The 18,571-nt window shown below is 39.4% G+C and overlaps 1 long non-coding RNA gene across 1 annotated transcript; it reads right to left on the bottom strand.

Moving 5' to 3' along the window:
• Positions 1 to 514: 514 nt before the first annotated feature.
• LOC140463726 (uncharacterized) lies at positions 515 to 2,543 on the bottom strand. The gene is made up of 3 exons (XR_011954758.1): positions 2,343 to 2,543; positions 1,790 to 1,879; positions 515 to 1,672 (listed from the first exon to the last, which is right to left on the bottom strand). It is a non-coding gene; the product is annotated as an uncharacterized lncRNA (long non-coding RNA).
• Between the last annotated feature and the right edge of the window lie 16,028 nt (positions 2,544 to 18,571).

Genomic DNA, 18,571 nt, shown 5'->3' with positions numbered 1-18,571 from the left:
TCCTAACCAGCTGGTATCCTAACCCCACACCTAACAATACACACTTAGCCTTTCACAAGACCTGTCAAAGTGACTGCTGGACATTTAAATCACAGCATAAAGCAACTAATTCCCTGAGAAAGTAGCATGATTTGATTTGAATTCCACTGATTATCTTGCATTACAAAAGCCTGTAGATTTAAGGGGAATACCACCATGAAAGAGCCATTATTTGAATATCTTGCCAGAAATGGAGAGCTCTTTCTTAACAGAAAAAGTGATGGTGCAGAGGCAAGCTGACTCTGATTACCACCTTCTGACAGAATATTGTTCTCAGTAAATGTGCTAAAGCAAGAAAGACATATTAGACAAATTAGTAAAGGAAAGAGTTAAATATGTCTCTGAAGTGAGGAAAGATTGAGTGATATGTTAAGAAGGTAACCAGGTGAAATAAATCTATGAAAAATAAGGACTAATAGTCATTTTCTATTTTCCAAAAAGTTGTTTTAATTCCATTAACTTCTGCTGAGGGCTTGTTATGGACAGAAAAAGTCTCAGAATTTGCAATTTTTATGAAAAAAGTTGTTATTGTTACTAAAGTATTGTTAAATGTTCTTTTGGAAATCTCCAAAACATTGACAGTTGTCCTGGCTATCTTTGATGTATTTGTGTTTAATGTTTGCCACTTGAACTGGTAAATCTATCTCTATGATATTGATCCACAAACCATCTCCCCAAGTGCCTTGAAAATAAACCAGCAATAAAGAGTAAAGGAAGCTGAACTATTGTACAGGTATAGGGTGCATAAACTAGCATTGTTCTTCAAGATGTTCAATCTAAATACATTGCTCAGATTTTAGCACAGAAAATAAACATTGAGTCACTTCTGTAATGGTGATGGTGATGGTGATGCAAGGGCTTTGAAATATCAGAATATTTGATACATTCTTAAGTATGGGTGTCTCCTCTAAATGAGCTTAGTTGATTTGTTTTTGTGTATCCAATAGCAGTGGGCATTTATTGCTCATGCAGTAAACCCAAGTCAATAAAATGTGACATGACATTAAACCATCAAAAGAAGCATTAACAACAAAAGTGCTACTTTCCATCTGGAACCAAGTTGATGTAAAAACTACTGACACTTTGAAATACTGCTGGCCAAAATACATTGAAATCTAGGAGTTCAGTGTATTTTGATTTCATTTACTGCTGGCAGAGTTCACAATTGCCATTAATGTCTCAAATTTCTTTTTAATCACCAACAAAACTTTCTTCCAAGAAACCTTTACCAGAAGAGAACTTTGACATTTGTAGTTTTATCAGATATTGTAAAGAAGATCTTAAATGAACACAATCTTCAGATGGTGGTTAAATGCTGTCAATAATCTGCTAAGCAATTATAAATGGGATCAATAAATAGATTCATTCACGGTGGAGACTCTTCTAGAGAAAAATATAATGTGGAGTATAAAATATTGTAAAGCTGAGGGATCACTGGAAAAAGAGCTGGTGTGGTCTTATGCAAGAAACTAATCACTCTCCACCTCTTCTCCTTTCCCTTTCCTTCAGTAGCCTTCCTTTAAGGTTATCAGGAGAAGTTTAACAGGATGCTAGCAATCCGATGCACAAATCTTGCCAGACTTCTGTTCACCCAGCTGAAATCCTGTAGGAATGCTGCCTTCTGAGTGTCATGCTGAGGAAAGAAAAGAGGCCATAGCAATAAATGTCTGAGGGTTACAGCTTACTCTTTGTGGAAAACAAAAGGAACAAACCAATAAAGGATAACAAGTATTTGAGATGCTTGACTTACAGTTATTACATCCCAGTTAGGAGAGTCCTTTCCTTGCGTCTCTCCTCCATGAGTCACAAGAAAGTGTGAATTTAAAAGGAAGATGATATCCTAGTTATATATAAAACAGACCATATATAGTTCAGCACAGGTCATTCTGCTATAACATGCATTTTGTCAACGCGAATTGGCTGTAAAATGATTGATGAATACAGAACGCTGTTTCTGAGCCACAAACTTTTAAAATGTGACTTGGCTAAAACACGATTGCAGCGACAATACTTTAAGAATTTTTTTTGAAGCCCGATTTTTATACAGCGCAGGGTCACACAAGAACACAACCATCGTGTTACGGAAGATACAACCTGCATCAAAAACAAGTCAGCCAGGTCCTTTAAATTAACAAATGAAGAAATGCATCATTGGAAAAACAATTAATTACATAAAGATGCAGAAGTTATTACTAAAAAAAAGCTTAAAACATGTAAATATATCCATCCACTCTTCAGTTAAATTTGGGGGAAAAAGGACATTTTCACAGATTTTCAAGTGTTGGGTCTGCAGCTGAACTTACCTTCCACATAAGTTGTTGCCATTTTTCTTGTGTTGGATCTGTTATGGCTGGTTGAATCCTCTTTTTTGAGAGACCGCAGTGCAGTTTCAGATTTTCTGTTTTGAAAACCCTTCATTTGTGGTGTGATGAGTCTTCCAATATATTTTCAACTCATTCACTTTTATAGGAGAGGCTTCAAGAAAGTGAAAGTGTTTTCCTGTGGTAAGCTCTCGCTGACTGCTGAAAACAACTTTTATTGTATCTGCAAACTTTGTCATGTGACTTCTCTCCAAAACTCTTGCAGACTTGGTGGCTCCATTGAAGCATTTTGATCTTTGCAAATGAAACATTGCTGCTACTGTAGCCAGTATCCTTCCGAGCGCTCTTTACCAAAGGTTCAGGATATGTCCAACTGATGATATCATAAATGAATGTTTTTGAGAACACATCTTCATAACTTAATACTCAGAATGCTGAGGGACATTTTTAATTTACTTTGCATTGGAATATATTAAAACCATCTATCAAAATTGTGATCCTTTATGGAGAAGTACAATCAATATATCTTCCTGTAGAAATGCAATAGTTGGATGAATATTATATGAAGAGGGGTTAGATTTTCACAGTTTAGCTTTAATAATTTATGTTTGCACACCTTCATGGTGGGTAAATGACTTCATTTGTTCTCTCATTAATCTTTTATCCTGATGTTTCAGACCAAGCCATCCTCTCTTACTTCTCTGGCAGGTAGCCTTTTCCTCTGCTGGGATGAGTCATCCAGAAGTGCTATATTGGCTGTGTTGAGCATTTAATGACTTTATTATCTCAACGGTCCAGCTGTGGATGTCATTAGGAAAAGTTGTGAGTCCTTGCCAGTTCCCAGGATTCTATGAGATGGTGTTTGTTTTGGCAAATGCAGCTTTTGTTCTGTCTGTGGGGAATGACCGGATGGTTGGACCAGCAAGTTGCATTGTTTTGTTGCATTTTTCATAGCAGTGCTTTGGTAATTATAATGCCCTCTTGCTATCCTTGAAAATAAATGATCTACTTCATAATTTGTGATAAATTTTCTGATAAAAGAATAGTTAATTGTGAATCATATTTAGAAAATGTTTTGATTTGGCACTGAATGATGTTCAAAGACTGAATATGTTTTAATAATTTGCTGATATTGTAGTTGTCATGGCTGACATATAATTACTAACCATACACCATGTACTTCGATGTGATCTGTCTGAAATCTTTATTATTTCTCAGTGTTTCAGTGTTCATTATTTTAGCTTTCCTTTTTAGTTTTTTTCAACGTTAGGAACTGGGATGTTTTAAGATACTGTACTTTTTTTTTTGGTCAGATTGATTACTACCGGACTGAACAAAATGAAAAAGCCTTTTGTATAATCATGGAAACTCTGCAGAAAATCATTAATTAAACAAAATGACTTTTGTATCCATTTAACAATTATAATTATATGAAGGACACATTTATTAGCCCATCTTTTGAAATTATACTTGAAAATATTGAGGAAAACTAATTCAGACATCACAGCATGGGGTGTCAAATGGGCTGTTATCTTGAACTAAATTGACAAACTTACAACAGCATTTCTTTACAATTCAAATCATACTCCAAACAGGGGATGTGCTGGGAGGTATAGTAATCTGGTACTGAGTGACAGTGGCTATATTCTGATTAATCCCTATTTACCTAGCTTCAACCAGCGTTATATGTAACCTCATGTTAGTGACATTTCCATCCAAACCTCAATAGCGTAGAAATGAGGAATGGCAGCTCGTGTGATGTCATTCTTCAATGTCTGATTAAGCTGTTTTTCTGATGATAATGATCTCTTGATCAAATCCCTAATAATCTAACTTGCAGAATAGGTGGCGAACCCACTGTGCTGTTAAATACGCCTGGTCTGTTGTAACTTAAAGAGCACAGGTTAAAGTCGCATGATGATGGTGAAGCTTGTTGCTTCTGCTTTCTGGTGTAGGCAAGATTGGTTTAAAACCCGGTATAAATATACATCCTACATTTTGACTTCTGTACTCAGGTTCTAATATTACTTCGGATTTGAATATCTAATGGGATGCAGTTCATATCTTTAGTAGTAATGTAATCTTAAAGTAATAATATTTTAAAACTTAAATAGTGCCAAATTTATGCTCTGAATTCAGACATGAAGAGCAAATTATGGGAATGATTTATGTGAAATGGCATGTTATGATCAGATTGGAACATTTAACTTAATTTCCAAGCCATATAATACAAGAGGATGCGTTATTTAAGAATACTAATGGAAAAGTAAAGATGCGTTTATATTTCACCCTATCTCAAAGCATTTCACACAGAATTACTGTTATCTCAGGGCAAACAAGTTTAAGACAGTAAGAATTCAGTCACAAGATAAGTGAATCAAAAGCAGACAATGCTGGAGAAACTCAGCAAGTCAATCAGCACCTGTTGAGAGAAAAACAGTATTCAATGTTTTGAGTCCAATGACCCTCAATCAGAACATTCAGTTTTTGTTTCAGATTTCCAGCATCCATGCTTCTTTGTGTTTGTCCAAGGGAAGTGAATTGACTTTAACTGCTGTTTGTTTGAGGGAACTATAGTGACCATACAATACAGATGTTCAATCCAATACAATATCGCCAGGGCAAACAGATGGGGTTTCAGTTTAACAGCATCTCCAGAAATGCATTACCCCATAATTATTGCACTGGAGAACTGGCCTCACCTGGTGTATATAGTAGGTTTTGAAGGGCATATGTATTATATCCTTCTGATACAAACTAAACAGCTATCAACATGATCATGTATCTTGAATGGAAGCTGTAATAACCCAAAATCTGCACAGAGATCAATGGTTTCGTTGTTACTCAATTTTTTTTTCACATTGCACAGTAAGGATTATTCCATCCTTGTATAGTCAAACCTACCAGTGAGAGAGGTGACTTAAACAGAGGAGAATCTGAAACTCAGGTAAGTTGTCCCTTCTTACCATCAGATGGCAAGAAGCCAACCTGCAAGTATTTACATTGAATTAAATACCATACTGAACTGAATGAATGAATCCTTCCCAATTAATGGTTGCCCAGTGGAAATACAGATGCTTCAGAAACACAACTGCATAAACTGCCTGTACCTGATGGCTTTGATCCTTTGTTTCAGTTGAGGTGAGTGCACAGCATTCACTGCCTCAATTGATACTTACATAACGTTCCTTTTCCTCACATTTGCTGGAACTTCTATAAGAGGATTAGCTACCTCCATGTTGTCTAAGGCATGATGGCTCCCTAGGCCATTTTCCACTTAATTGGTATCAAAACAGCTTCATGGCTGGCAGTTCAGCAGGCACAGTGAGAAAGAAGGCCTTCTCAATTGTAAGGCACTTTAACACAGAAAGAAAAGGGAAGCAGCTCATAGCTAAAAGGGAAGCTGTATTGCAGAAGGACAGGCAGGAGAGGGGACAGGCAGGAGAGGTGACTATAGGAAACAATGAAGAGTCAATCTGTAAGAGGGGAATAGGTGTTAATACTCACATAGTACTGCATCAACATCAGATGTAGTGCATGTACCAGCATCTTGTGCAGCAAACCCCAGACTGCATGCACATGAAGAGCATGTCTATGTGTGAACAAGAAAAGGGAGGCATAATTAAAATGCTGAATGTGGACTCCAGTCTGTGGCAGGTTACCATTAGACCAAAAGATATAGGAGAAGAATTATGTCACTCCCTCCATCAAGTCTGCTCCATCATTCGATCGTGATTGATATATTTCTCAACCCCATTCTCATGCAACCTTCTCATAATTCGTGATTCCCTTACTAATCAAGAACCTATCTACCTCTGTCTTAAATACACTCAATGTCTCAGCCTCCACGTCAATGAATTTAACACATTAACCACCCCCTGGCTGAAGAAATTCCTCCTCATCTCCACTCTAAAGAATCATCCCTTCACTCTGTGGCTGTGCCCTCGAGTCCTAGTCTTTCCTACTAGTGGAAACATCTTCTCCATGTCCACTCTATCTCAGTAATCTGTAAGTTTCAATCATAGCCCCCTAATCCTTCTAAACTGCATCAAGTACAGACCCAGAGTCCTTAATTGTTCCTAAATGACAAGCCCTTCATCCCTGGTATCATTCCTGTAAACCTCCTTTGGATCCTGTCCAACGTCAGCACATCCTTCCTTAGATATGGGTCCCAATACTACTCACAGTATTCCAAATGCTGTCTGACCAGAGCCTTATACACCCTCAGCTGTACATTTCTGCTTTTGTATTCCAGCCCTCTTGAAATGCAATTTTAATATTGCATTTCCATTCCTAACTGCCAACTGAACCTGCATGTAAATCTTAATAGAATCCTGAAAAAGGACTTCTAAGTCCCTTTATGCTTCAGATTTCTGAGGCCTTTCCCCATTTAGAAAATAATCTATGCCTCTAATCTTCTTATCAAAATGCATGAACTCACACTTTCCACATTGTATTCCATCTGCCACTTCTTTGCCCATTCTCTTCGCCTGTTCAACTCCTTCTACAGTCTCCAAGCTTCCTCAACATGACTTGGCCCTCCCAAACATTGTGTCAATAACAATGAAGAACAAAGAACTAAACAGCACAGGAACAGGCCATTCAGCAAGACTGCACAAACACATTTTGCCCTTCCATACTAAAACTGTCCTCACTTACAGGATCCGTATCCCTCTATTCTCTTCCTATTCATGCAGGTTCAGTTGGCAGTTAGGAAGCTGTTCCAAACAAAACCTCAGAGACATTCCAAGAATTCCTTTCCTTGGGATCTGCTTGCAACCTGATTTTCCTAGTCCAAATGTGTTTTAAAATCCACCATGATTATTGTGATAATGCCTTTCTTATATGTCTTTTTTTTAATCTCCTGCTTTATTTTTTCTTCACATTCTAACTAGTGCTGGAAGGCCAATACATAACTCTCATCAGGGCCTTTCATCCTTTGCAGTTCAACAAATCTATCCACACTCATTCAATGCATTCCAACCGTATATGACTCCTTCCTACTGATTTAAATTCATTTCTTATTGACAAGGCAACCCTATCCCCTCTCCCCATTTGCCTGTTCTTTCAATAGGATGTGAATCTTTGGAAGTTTAGTTCCCAGCCCTGATTCCCTTGCAGCCATATTTCTATGACACCCACACCATCATATGGCCATATTCAATCAAGAGGCTGGGCCATTTGTATTCCAGTGAGATGGCTATGGTCAATCAAAGGTTTGATCCAATGTGTCTGAGGATCCACCCTATTGCAATCTGGAGATTGGACCATGGTCAATCCTGGCAGTCAGGCAAAATCTGTTCAGGACTGACTGGTCACTCAGGATCTTCTTGCAAATTAAGTTGGTGGGGAGATATCATGAAATGACTGTTCACAGATGGGCTACAATCCACCAGGAGATGAGTCATACATAAATGGGGATGTGGAGGTTTAGAGTTGGTTCAATGGCTGTTCAGTCTATGGGTTTTCCAAGTCTGAGGATTGGTCTGGTTGTATTTAGTGGTTGATGGAATGGACACACTCACAGAGGGATAGACTGTAGCCTGGAATCTGGTAGGTTCTGGGAGGAATCTGCACAGTGCCAAATGTGGTTCAACCTAAGTCCTAGCCATGTCCTTGATATGTGGGAGAATGTAAAATGAGCAAGGACATCAGCATCTCATCAGTCATAAGTACTGGAGCTAAAATGATGATAAAAATGGCCATGTGTAGAGACTGAATTGAAACAGGAGTTAGGTGAAGGGTCACTCGGGATATAACGATCACAGCACAATCAGAACATAAAGAATGGCCTGTATTTCATGGGTCTCCAGTAGAGTCTGCAAGTCAGTGCACTGAAACAAAATCTAAAGTTTATCTTATTAATTCATTAAATATAGTCATGTAAACCTTCTCTAAACTGCTTCCAATACATTTGCATTCTTCCTTAAATAACTTCAAGATTGTAGACAGTCGTCCAGATGTCATGCACCAACCCTATACAATTAATCATATCCTACCTACTTTTGTATTCACATCCCCAAGCAAAATATCAAAACATTCTATTAGCTTGCCTTAATATTGCTGTATCTTCATACATAACCTTTATGCACCATGATACCCAGATCTCTCAGCATCTCAGTGCTTCGCAATCTCTCGTAATTTAGGTCATATGCTACCTTTTTATTCTTCTTGCTAAAATGGACCATTTAACAATTCACTATTTGCTAAGTCTTCACCCATTCACTATACCTGTCTTAATCCTTTTGCAACATCCTGTGTCCTCTTCATTCTCATTTTCTTATCTACGTTTGTGTCATCAGAAAATTTCATAGCCATACCTTTATCTCTTCATCCAAGTCAAATGCATAAATTTTAAAAAATTGAGGCCTCAGCACTAATCCCTGTGGCATACTATTTGTTGTATGTTGACAATGGAATATTACCCATTTATGCCACCTCTCTGTTTCCAGTTAGTTAGTCATACAGTGAAGCAAGAGGCCATTTGGCCCATTGAGTGGCACCAACCCTCTGAAGAGCATCCCATCCAGCGCACTGCCTAAATCCCTGTAACCCTGCATTGCCCATGGCTAATCCACATAGCCTATGCATCCCAGACACTAAAGACAACTTAAGCGTAGCCAATGCACTTAACCTGCACATCTTTGAATTGTGGGAAGAAACCAGACTGCCTAGAGGAAGCCCATGCAGACACAGGGAGAACATCCGTGGCTGAAATTGAATCCAGGTCCCTGGCATTGTGAGGCAGCAGTGTTATGCACTGAGTCACTGTGCTGCCCCACTACTCTAGTATTCCAGTGAGATGGCTACGGTCAAACAAAGGTTTGATCGAATGTGTCTGAGGATCCACTCTATTGCAATCTGGAGATTGGACCATGGTCAGTCCGGGCAGTCAGGCGAAATCTGTTCAGGACTTATATAAAGCTATTATGTTTTACCTTTTGTGAAATTATCTCTGATGTGGCAACTCAACAAGTGTCTTCTGGAAATCTAAATGCAATATATCCACTGGTTCCACTTTATCCAGATTGTATATTACTTCATCAAAGAACTCCAATAAATGTATTAAATGTGATTTCTCTTTCACAAAACCATGTTGACTCTGCCCAATTGCCTTGAATTTTTCTTGGATGTAAGGTGGAAAGGGGGCCGAATTAGTATGCAATGTTTAAGGTAGATCTGTGTGAGTGGAAGAAATCAAGTTCATCGCAGGGAAGGGAGAGGGGTGTAGACTCTTGGGGTGAAGGAGTGTATGGTCTGGAGTAGAAGATGAATTTTCATGTCCAGAGCAGAAAAAGGAGGAAGGAATCTGGTCCAGTCTCTGATGCTCCATGGAAAATAACCCCAGCCTATTCAGCCTGTCCTTATAGTTCAAACCGTCCAACCCTGGCAACATTCATGCAAATCTTTTCTAGGATTCAGGCTGATGGAGTGGAATGGAGATAAGGAAAATGGGAAGCAGCTCTATCATTGGGGAAAGTGGTGTTTGAAATAGGGGAAGGCGTTTTGGATATGAAGCAAGGTGAGTGTGTTGGGTCCCAGGGTATTCTGTCAGAGTCTCTGTAAGTGCTCGAGAGGGGTGTGGTTGAGGGTGTGAGAGGTAAATCTAGGGTTAGTTGAATAATCATTCAGGAGTTAGACTATCTACTTAATTGTCCACCTTTTCTTGAGTAACTAGTTACTGAATTTCTTCGGAACTCTCCAAATTATCTAATTTAAATGAATATTCTCAGAGGGTTCCAAGCATAAAGCCATTTCTGAGTGCAATTTTCAATTTCCTGGTCAATTTCTTTGGAGGCTGCTATGATGGGAATACTGCAAGATCCCTATTAGTAAATTCCACCTACACTGTAACAGCAAGAGTCTGGCCAGTGAAAAAACCGGGCCAATATCTTTAACCTTAACTTTCAACATTATCATGATGACAAATATATAAGCGGTTGTTATGATAAATGACTGATAGTTTCCTCCTTTATGTCTACTTCCCTTTTTGAACAAATGTGTCACATATTTGTCTTTTCCTCTCATGTTGGAATTTTTCTCTTCCTGGGAAATGTATCCATTTTGTATATTCAGAAATACGCTATTAGATACCTACCACTGCATTTGTATTGACTCATCCTTAAACCTAATTTGCTAGTTTAGCTGACTCTGCTTTTGTGCTTTCACAGTTGCCCTTATTTAAGTTTAAACTACTAGTCTTGGACCTGTTCTTCTCTTCTTCAAAGGATTGTGAAGAAGGCATTTGGTATGTTTGCTTTTAGTGATCAGCGCATTGAGTATAGGTGTTGAGAGGTCTTGTGGTGGCTGTACAGGACATTGGTTAGGACAATTTGGAATACTGCATTTCATTCTGTTCTCCCTGTTATAGGAATGATGTTCTGAAACAAAAAGGTTCATAAAAGATTTACAAGGATATTGCCAGGGTTGAAGGGTTTGAACTATGAGAGGCTGAATAGGCTGGGGTTATTTTGCTTGGAGCATCGGAGGCTGAGGGGTAATCTTAGGGAAGTTTATAAAATCATGAGGGGCATGGATGAGGTAAATAGCCAAGGTCTTTCCCCAGGGGAGCAGACTCCAAAACTAGAGGGCATAGGTTTAAGGTGAGAGGGGAATGATTTAAAGGGGACGTAAGGGGCAATTTTTTCATGCAGAGGGTGGTGCATGTATGGAATGAGCTTCAAGAGAATGTGGTGGAGGCTGGTACAATTACAACATTTAAATGGCATCTCGATGGGTACATGAGTATGAAGGATTTAGAGGGATATGAGCCAAAAACTGGCAAATGGGACTAGATAAATTCAGGATATCTGGTTGTCATGGAATGTTTGGATCAAAGGGTCTGTCTCCATGCTGTACAGCTCTATGATGCTATGACTCGAAATGTTTGTGAAATTCAATCATACAAGGTGCATGCATCTGTAAATAACAGACAAGCAGTACAGAAGATGACAAAGAATGTCCTGATCCATCATGTCATACCTATACCAGCTGCAGGACAAGGTCCTGAGCTCACAGCAAATACACTGGGTGGCAATCCCATCCCTGTAATCCAAAAGGCAACAGCTTCCCTTAACTTGTCAGCAAATCATTTCAGATGCAATTGGGTACATCTGTGACATTTCATAGCCAGCAGCTCACAACGACATCCAGGATGTCACTAATGCTTTCATCGGGTGACCCCACCTATTAATGTCTTTCTCTTTGACAAAGGGAGTCAGGCCACTAGAGCATTAGGATTCTTATCTATTGTTGATTTCCCACAAGTTCAGTGCACAATCGAGAGCACCCGATCATAAACCAGCTTTCTTTGTGAAGAGAAAATGATTTGGCTCCATTCATGTTCCATTCATTTGTGGACACCATAGCCAGATATTGCAGTCTGCGTTAGATATCCAGGAGCTACCAGGACATGTACATCCTGCAGCAGTCACAGGTACCCACCTCTTTCAAAGGATCTTGGTCCATACAAGGATGGTTGCTGCATGACAAGGAATAGCCCTTCCCAGGTGGTTGCTGACACCTCCAAAACAATCCTCAGAATACTGCTGAGAAACAATACCAGGCAGTCGACCCATCGATATGCCTGTAGAACAGTCACCAGGCTTTCAGAAGATGAGAGTCTAATGCCTGAGCCTGTGGATGGCCGTATATCCCAGACAGGGTGTCTTCAATCACTGCAGTCTGCTGCGTCCTCCACATTCTCAGTTATCAAACAGGATATTGCACTGACTGAGGAGGAGTTGCAAGAGAGAGAGGAAATCTCTGGGGGGGGAGATGGATCCTGAGATGGGCCAGGAGAACTGTCGAAGACAGGACAACAGGGCAATGGTCAATTGAGCCCAGGAGGCCAGAAAGCCACCTGCTTCTAGAATGACTGAGATGGGTTGAGACATTGTTTCTGTTGATGTTATTATATCAATTGCACAGTGGACTGTCAGACCTCTGCCTGCTTTATGGCATATTTCTCAAGGATTGCCTTATTATTGTGTTTGATTGATCCATGCAATAAAATGTTGACTTTTCCTTTTAACAATAATTCTGATATCCTCAGCTCTGCAGAAACTAAAGTGCATGTGAAAACCTTGCCCTGGACCAATTCTAGCATTAAAGCAGTTAAGATATTGTGAGCAGTTCCAATATCACATTGCACTGAAATGACCATTGCACCAAAGACACAGCATTACTTGGTGAATAATATTGAGTTGTACCACATCCTGAGAGCGTTCCTGAGGCATGTTACATTGTCACTTTCCCTGCGGACCCTCAGAATCCTTCACTCTACCCTTGCAATGCCGGAGCATCCTTGTTCCATTATGCTAGGCAGGGGAGAGTGATCTCTTCCCTTCATTCACCTCCATAATGATGACAAATTGACAAATGAATTGCTTATTACAGAGGAACCTCGATTATCCGGCATTCAATTATCCAAATATCAGATTATCTGTCAAGATCACAAGGTCCAGATGCTTGGCTAAACTATGGGCTCAATCGACCGTTGCCCTGTTGTCCTGTCTTCAACAGTTCTCCTGGCCCATCTCAGGATCCATCTCCCCCTCAGAGATTTCCTCTTCCTCCTGCAACTCCTCCTCAGTCAGTGCAATATCCTGTTTGATAACTGAGAATGTGGAGGACGGAGCATTCAATTATCCGGAATTTGATTAATCGAACAAAATACTCCCCGCCCATACCCTGCGGAAGTTGAGGTTCCTCTGTCACCTCACAGTCTTAAAGGTTGTTGCATGGAATGGACCACTCCCTCCTGGAGCCTGTAGACACATGAAAGATTCTACCATCGCTCCCATAAGGTACATGGGCAGGGTCCACCAGACTGATAGCTAGGTCCCTAGCTCCTCCCTGAGACCATACCATTTCATTCAGTACCTGTGACCTCCATCTGTAGCATGTCAACTGCAACTTATGGATGTGTATGGTTTCCTAATGGATGAGGCCATCTCTAATCACTCACTTTATTGATTATGAAAGAAGTAGTGGCAACTGCAATGCAGCTTGACCTATTGCGGTTGAAGATGTTCCATATCTCTCACTTTGGAGAATCGTCTCTGGGCTATTGGGACAACAAGACTACAAACAACTTTTGAACAATGCAAGTGAAAATTAATTAACAGAAATGCAGATTAGATATAATAATTGATCAAGTGTGCTGCTGACGTGGCCTAAGAAGCTCAGTTATTCCTCTTACTCCTGCTATATTTGGTGCAGGTTCAATCTCTGCAGTTAGGGAGGAGGGACCATGGTGACTTATATATCCTGGTGGCTTTGAAGACTTTGGCTGGCCCATCATGGTGTCCTGGGCACCAACCTGCTGACAGACTTCTCACCCTTCCAGATCTGAGCTGTTGAAGGCAATGGGGCCACTGGTAGCAAGGAGGTGCCAAGGCAGGGCAAAACTGAGATATCCTGAAGTGAAGTTGCATGAGTGTCTGCCTGTCACTCCTCCTCCCTCTGGGTGCTTGCAGGGCGACATGGAATGGAATTGAGGTGCCTCATCCACCTCTTGCTTTGCTATTGATGCTAGAGTGACGGAGTGCAGGTCTGAGCACAGTGGCCGCTGAACATTCTGCTGGACCTGGTCTCCAAAGCAGCCACCACTATTTCTATGGAGACTGCCAAATGCTCTCAGGCTGGAGGCCCCACAGTTGTGACTCCTCTACTTTTCATTCCAGGTTCCCAAGATCCTCTGGTACACATGCCTAATGTTCCTCTGCCTGTCTCTGAAGGTTGACCGATAAATTCAGAATTCTGAATTCTGCAGACAGATTATGTCCCGAAGTCTAATCGAGGTAAGGTACACACCAAGGTGAATAGCTCTGTGCTGGTGGAAGGTGCAGGTGAATGATTTGCAGATAGAAGACTTGAACACTGGCATCCTGCTTCTTTTTTGCAATTGACTGCACTGGAATTAAATATCGGATACTATATAATGGGTGGCAATCTAATACCACCCTATAAGATAAATTTCTATTCCCTGTAGTCTAATGGTGACTGAATTCCTGACTCAGTAATTAAAGAATTTATTTGTTTATTTTGGAGTTGTAACATTCAGAATGTGCTGTATTTTCATCTGCCTACTTTTCAGTGAATCATTACCTGTACTGAAAGACCTGTACTGAAAGAATAAATGTTATTCTGCTACCTCCCATACAGAGTATGCTTAAAAATACATTTGTCTTTTTCCTTTAAAGGATTAACTCTCCTAGTGGAGCAAATCTGTAATCAGTGGCTTGGCCAGTTGGAAAAATAGTCTGAAGTCCACATGTGTGCGGCATTGCTCATGGTCTGTTCATTCCAGTTTTCAATGAAAGCAATCGAGCAGACAGAAAATCAAGCAGACTGCTATTTTCATACATCAAATATAGCGTCAACAGAAAACTTGAGTTTCTAATTGTGATTTGGTCTTTTCAGTGTACAAAAACACAAACCACTATATTGCTCTGTCCTTGGTACTCTTAAGCTGCTATTGATGAAAACAACCACACTTACACTATAGCTGGAGGACTTGCTTTGATAAATAGTGGCATCATATGTAAACATATCGTTTTCAAAAGCACACTAATGTTCTTTGCCGTTTACAAAGACCAGGAACAAGGTCAGTTTGAACATACTGCCTGGAGCTACTCTAGAATTGACCTTCCTCACTACAGGCATGTGCAGAACCACGACAACAGTTGGGAGCTTGTTTGTCAGCCAGTGTTCAGCTCCACATTCTTGAAATGTTGCCATCAGATTTTGGTGCTGTACTCAATCAAATGTGCAACTGATATCTGGAACCCAAGTGGACCTCATGCTGAGACCTGGTGTATTGACATGCTGTTGGACAATGCTCGTTTACAACTCAACAGCTCGCTTTGGATCCCAGGGTCATAAAGGATTGACCCTTTCCTTCATTTCAATCATTGTTAAATTACATAAATGTTTAACCATTTAATTTGAGAATACTTGTACCTTCTGCAGCCTCACGTTATGTATAAATTTTAAAAATCTTTATTTTACATTTTGAATGAGAACAACAAAAATTTTGTCTGTTATTTGTAGACAGTGATCTCTGCTTTATTTTCCTTTGTTCACTAGTTAATTATGTTATTGTACTGATCTTCCAAACCTGACACAAGGCAAATTTACATTTCTGTACTCCTAATTAGCTAATAATCCTTAAGGATTTGAATGATGCATAGCTTGAGTAATTTATTTATTCACTAAATGTGATTCCCACCCCCACCCCTGTCCCATTCCAGGTGAAGAAGACCAGTGCAACAGCCCAAGAAATCTTAGTGTTGACAGTTCTCAAGATACTGGTCTCCTTTGTCATTGCATGACATAAATGAGACCAAATAATCTTATAAGGATTCACAAGCTTATTAATGGTAAAATGATGGCACATGAATATGTATTAAAATTTGGAGTAAAATTAATTTAAGCACGATACGTACAGAAGTATTAGTTTTGCAGCTAATTTAGTGATGCTGTTAAATGATGCATGGCTGTATCCTCTGTTTGAAAAATCTAGAGTAATATTTATGCTCCCAAAAAAACAACAGATTTATTATTTTCTGAATATAGTTCAAGGCATGTTTAGATTGCTTATACAACACGCTGATGGAACATGTTGCAATTAAGTGATTGAGACAATAGTGCAATTTATTTGATGATACAACAAATGAAAATATATCACAAAAATAATTAAAACAATTAAATTTAAAATGAAATGCCAATTAATAATTGCTCAGTCCATAATCCCATTCATGTGTTCCAATGTATGATGCAGATCATGACCTTCATACAAACAGTATTTATAATATTAAATAAAGTGATGTATTAGTATTAGGGCAAAGCTGTTTTCATCTGTAAAGGAGTTTTAGGCATGCTAAATGAGTGTGGCGAGATGTTGTGATATTATTCATATGGTGAACTGACATAAACCCGTAATTAAGCAGTCTGCACACTCTTGCATTTTTTATTACCATGACAAGCAATGCAACAATTAGTAGCCACTCACAGTATCCAAAGATGCTGTGTGTAGCATTTGAATGCTAGCTGGTATGTTTTGTTCATCTGAAAAAGTATGGTAAACATTGCTTGGTGTTCTGAGAGAATAATTATATTTTACTGCAATTTATATGCAAGAATTGATTATTGATGTAATAGCTGTTTAAAATGTTCATTTTGTTGGCTGGATGTCATTACCATTTTTAATACATCAATGCAAAGCAAAACCTTACTTCGTTTCCACAAAATAGTCATGACAAGTTCTGTGACTTTTTTGGTGATGTATGAACTGAGTGTGAGCAACCATTTTTATTTGGTTGTTATTCCAATTTGCCAGTTTGTCCTCCTTCAATAAAAATAAAGAAAATGGACAGGATTTCAGACTTCATTTTTCCAGAGATGCATCAATCAAAGGCCAAGCAAACAACTACTGAGAATGTTTACTGGGAGTTAAGTGCCCAGACTGTGAAATCATTTGCATGTTTCAACCTATGGTGCAGTTCATGCCTCATACAAACAGGATTTATATTCTTATATATCTGTAAAATGTAACTATGATCCCAAGATGTTAATTGGAATAGAAGGCAAGCACCGCCAATCCTACATTTTAAGCCAATTTGTCACAGCATGGTTTAGCTCATAGTTCCTCAAGCCTGGCACAAATGGTATAAAGTTTGCATCTTAATTGCTGTGTTGTTGGTTTCCACTGTATTCTCTTTTGCATTGTTTGGCAGCGGAGGTTAAAACATTCCTATTTAATAACATTTTGCCTGAATTAAAATTGGATGGCATTTACTTGCAATATTTTGCTCCAGTAGTTAGAAATCACAAAGTGATATTTTTCTGCTGGTTTAGAGCTGTCTGAGCAACAGATGGAATGGAAAAGCTTAGTGCTTGTCATCATTGTTAATCTTAACTAATAAGAACTAGCTGTGCAGATACTGATCTTCTGCCGTCTGTTGACAGATACGTTCCAGCTTACTTCGATGCAAGACAGCATTGAGTGCAATGCACAAGACAAGTACTTGAATATCCTTGGATGTACATTGTTAATTTCAGTGAATGTGTTCTGTTCAGTCAGGATGCCTTACAAACTGCGTAGCAGGGTCTAAGTTATTTAAGTATTTTTACTGTATTGAAGGAAGAGTTCCCCCATTTGTTATTGGAAGTGGGAACTGCAAGTTGAGTATAAGAATTAACTTAAAATGCTGACACAAATATCAAAGAAAATACATTTTCTCCCTTTCATAATAATTTACAATTACTTGCAGATATGCTCAACCTGATGGTATTGAACTTTGTGAGAAGAGTATTAGCACTACGATTGATATGACTGTGAAAACAGTCCATTTCCCCTTGATCCAGTTTATTGTAGTTGAAATTCCATGAAACTGAAGCTGGGAGAGGGATAAATGGCATCATAATTTGAGCTAAAGCAAAGATCTTATGCCCGAAACATTGATTCTCCTGCTCCTCAGATGCTGCCTGACCTGCTGTGCTTTTCCAGCACCACACTCTCGATTCTGATCTCCAGCATCTGCAGTCCCCACTTTCTCCTATTTGTTCCATTACTTGGTCTGACATTCCATTTGTACTGCAGCTGGACAATGCACTGTTGCAAACCAATTGCACACTGTTGCAAACAAACTAAACCATTACAGCCAACTGTCTGCTGTTCTTGGAGTGGGATCATTTGTTTACAACTGCATGAGTAAAGTTGGTTTACCTCCTGCAGTTTTCAGTGAAAATTGTTGTGTTATGTCTCATGATTAGAATGCAATATACCTTTAAGTGGCGCACTCATGAGATCATCACTCTTTTATGGCATTTGACCTAATGGTATAAAGCGCTCAAGTTTCCATCTTGCTGAATTCCCATCAGCATGACATGCTGAGGGAAGCATGCTATCGCTGATATCTGAATTGTTTAGCTGCAGCCCAGATATGCAGGTGACTGCTTGTCATATATATGTAGATCCCAGAGGCTGTAGCCGTGATCAATAAAAGTGGTTAAAGGTGAAAAGTAACAAGTGTGATTTGGCTGTTGCCTCACAGTGCCATCAACCATGGTTTGATTCCAGTTTGGGTGACAGGTCTGTGTGGTGTTCTCCCTGTGTTGCATGGTTTTCCACGGGATGCTCCAGTTTCTTCTGACAATTCAAGGAGGTACAGGTTAGGTGGATTGGCCATTGTAAATGTAGGGTG

The sequence above is a fragment of the Chiloscyllium punctatum genome, chromosome 38, assembly GCF_047496795.1.
Source record: "Chiloscyllium punctatum isolate Juve2018m chromosome 38, sChiPun1.3, whole genome shotgun sequence".
NCBI classification, from domain to species: domain Eukaryota; kingdom Metazoa; phylum Chordata; class Chondrichthyes; order Orectolobiformes; family Hemiscylliidae; genus Chiloscyllium; species Chiloscyllium punctatum.
This window is presented reverse-complemented; position numbering and strand designations above follow the sequence as displayed.